The sequence below is a fragment of the Arachis ipaensis genome, chromosome B9, assembly GCF_059453495.1.
Source record: "Arachis ipaensis isolate K30076 ecotype BB chromosome B9, ASM5945349v1, whole genome shotgun sequence".
NCBI classification, from domain to species: domain Eukaryota; kingdom Viridiplantae; phylum Streptophyta; class Magnoliopsida; order Fabales; family Fabaceae; genus Arachis; species Arachis ipaensis.
In genome coordinates, this window is record NC_142444.1 from 119,207,065 (window position 1) to 119,209,847 (window position 2,783).

The 2,783-nt window shown below is 33.0% G+C and overlaps 1 non-coding gene across 1 annotated transcript; it reads left to right on the forward strand.

The window, feature by feature from the left end:
- The first annotated feature begins 570 nt into the window (after window positions 1–570).
- LOC148546098 (small nucleolar RNA R71) lies at window positions 571–678 on the forward strand. The gene has a single exon (XR_015902116.1). It is a non-coding gene; the product is annotated as a small nucleolar RNA R71 (small nucleolar RNA).
- The last annotated feature ends 2,105 nt before the right edge of the window (window positions 679–2,783 follow it).

Consider the following 2,783-nt stretch of genomic DNA (forward strand, 5'->3'; position numbering starts at 1 on the left):
AGATTTGCTAAATTAGAAGCATTTTGTTCAGAGTTCTCTGTCTGTTGCTGAGTTGATGATGGAAAAGGCTTGCTATTGCTAAACCTGTTTCTTCCACCATTATTAAAGCCTTGTTGGGGCTTTTGATCCTTCCATGAGAAATTTGGATGATTTCTCCATGTTGATTTATAGGTGTTTCCATAAGGTTCACCTAAGTAATTCACCTCTGCTATTGCAGGGTTCTCAGGATCATAGGCTTCTTCTTCAGAAGATGCCTCTTGAGTACTGTTGGATGCAGCTTGCATTCCATGCAGACTCTAAGAGATCATATTGACTTGCTGAGTCAATATTTTATTCTGAGCCAATATGGCATTCAGAGTATCAACCTCAAGAACTCCCTTCTTCATAGGCGTCCCATTACTCACAGGATTCCTTTCAGAAGTGTACATGAACTGGTTATTAGCAACCATGTCAATGAGTTCTTGAGCTTCTGCAGGCGTTTTCTTTAGGTGAATGGATCCACCTGCAGAGGTGTCCAGTGACATCTTTGATAGCTCAGATAGACCATCTATCCAGGATGGTCCATTCTGAAAGCATGTCAGAAGGACACTTTTTGGTCAACTGTTTGTATCTTTCCCAAGCTTCATAGAGGGATTCACCTTCTTTCTGTCTGAAGGTTTGAATATCAGCTCTAAGCTTGCTCAGCTTTTGAGGAGGAAAGTACTTGGCTAAGAAAGCCGTGACCAGCTTATCCCAAGAGTTCAGGCTGTCTTTGGGTTGAGAATCTAACCATAATCTAGCTCTGTCTCTTACAGCAAAAGGGAAAAGCATGAGCCTGTAGACTTCAGGATCTATTCCATTAGTCTTAACAGTATCACATATCTGCAAGAATTCAGTTAAGAACTGAAAAGGATCTTCAGATGGAAGTCCATGAAACTTGCAGTTCTGCTGTATCAGAGAAACTAATTGAGGTTTCAGCTCAAAGTTGTTTGCTCCAATGGCAGGAATGGAGATGCTTCTTCCATGTAAATTGGAATTAGGTGCAGTAAAGTCACCAAGCATCTTCCTTGCATTATTATTATTTTCGGCTGCCATCTCCTCTGCCTATTCGAAAATTTCTAAAAGGTTATCTCTGGATGTTGTATTTTAGCTTCTCTTAATTTTCTCTTCAGAGTCCTTTCAGGTTCTGGATCTGCTTCCACAAGAATGTTCTTATCCTTGCTCCTGCTCATATGACAAGGAAGAATGGCCAGAAAAATAATGATAATAATAGAGATCCTTTATACCACAGTATAGGGATCCCTGTGTGAGTGGAAGAAGAGGGGGAGACAAAGAATGTAATATAATGGAAGAAACACAACTGTGAGGATGGAAGGAGGTGAAATGAGATGTAAAAATTTTTGAAATCAAAAATAAAAAATAAAAATAATTAGTTAATTAAAAAAAAATTTTTGAAAAAGAGGGGAGATATTTTTGAAAATTAGAGAGAGAGAGTTAGTTAGGTGGTTTTGAAAAAGTTAAGAAACAAACAAAAAGTTAGTTAGTTAGTTGAAACAAATTTTGAAAAGATAAGAAGTTAGGAGGTTAGAGAAGATATTTTGAAAAGATATTTTTGAAAAAAGATAAGATAAGAAGATATTTTTGAAAAGATATGATAAAATTAGTTTTGAAAAAGATTTGATTTTTAAAATCACAATTAATGACTTGATTCATAAGAAATCATAAGATATGATTCTAGAACTTAAAGTTTGAATCTTTCTTAACAAGCAAGTAACAAACTTCAAATTTTTGAATCAAAACTTTAATTGATTATGTTATTTTCGAAAATTATGATATAAAATAAGAAAAAGGTTTTTGAAAATTATTTTTTTTGGAATTTTCGAAAATAATCATGAATTTTGAAAAAGATTTTGAATTTTGAAAAAGATAAGATTTTCAAATTGAAAATTTGATTTGACTCATAAGAAACAACTTGATTTTAAAAATTTTTGAAAAAATCAACTCAAATTTTCGAATTTCATGAGAGAAAAAGGGGAAGATATTTTTTTGATTTTTTTTGAATTTTTATGAAAACGTGAAAATTATGCAATGCATGAAATTTTTAGATCAAAACATGTGATGCATGCAAGAATGCTATGAATGTCAAGATGAACACCAAGAACACTTTGAATGTCAAGATGAACATCATAGACACAATTTTGAAAATTTTTTAATGCAAAGAAAACATGCAAGACACCAAACTTAGAATTCTTTAATGCTTACGCACTAAGAATTCAAGAATGCATATGATAAACATGAAAAGACACAAAACAAAAAATCATCAAGATCAAACAAGAAGACTTACCAAGAACAACTTGAAGATCATGAAGAACACTATGAATGCATGATATTTTCGAAAAAATGCAAGATGCATATGCAATTGACACCAAACTTATAACATGACTCAAGACTCAAACAAGAAACACAAAAATATTTTTGATTTTCATGATTTTCTAATTTTTTTGTATTTTTATTTATTATTTTTTTTTTCGAAAATTATTGTGAAAAATAAAAATAAGGATTTCAAAATTTTTAATATGAATTCCAGGAATCTTGCCATGTTAGTCTTAAAGCTCCAATCAAAGGGTCAGGCATGGCTTAATAGCCAGCCAAGCTTTAATAAAAATATGAGTGTAATTCAGACATGACAAGCCTGACATATCCTATCCAGAAGGATTGGGCATGACTCCACTGAAGTGATTAGCCAATCCCAAAGCAGTTTGGGTATGGCTTTACAGCCAGATAGGCTTCAACATGCTTCATGA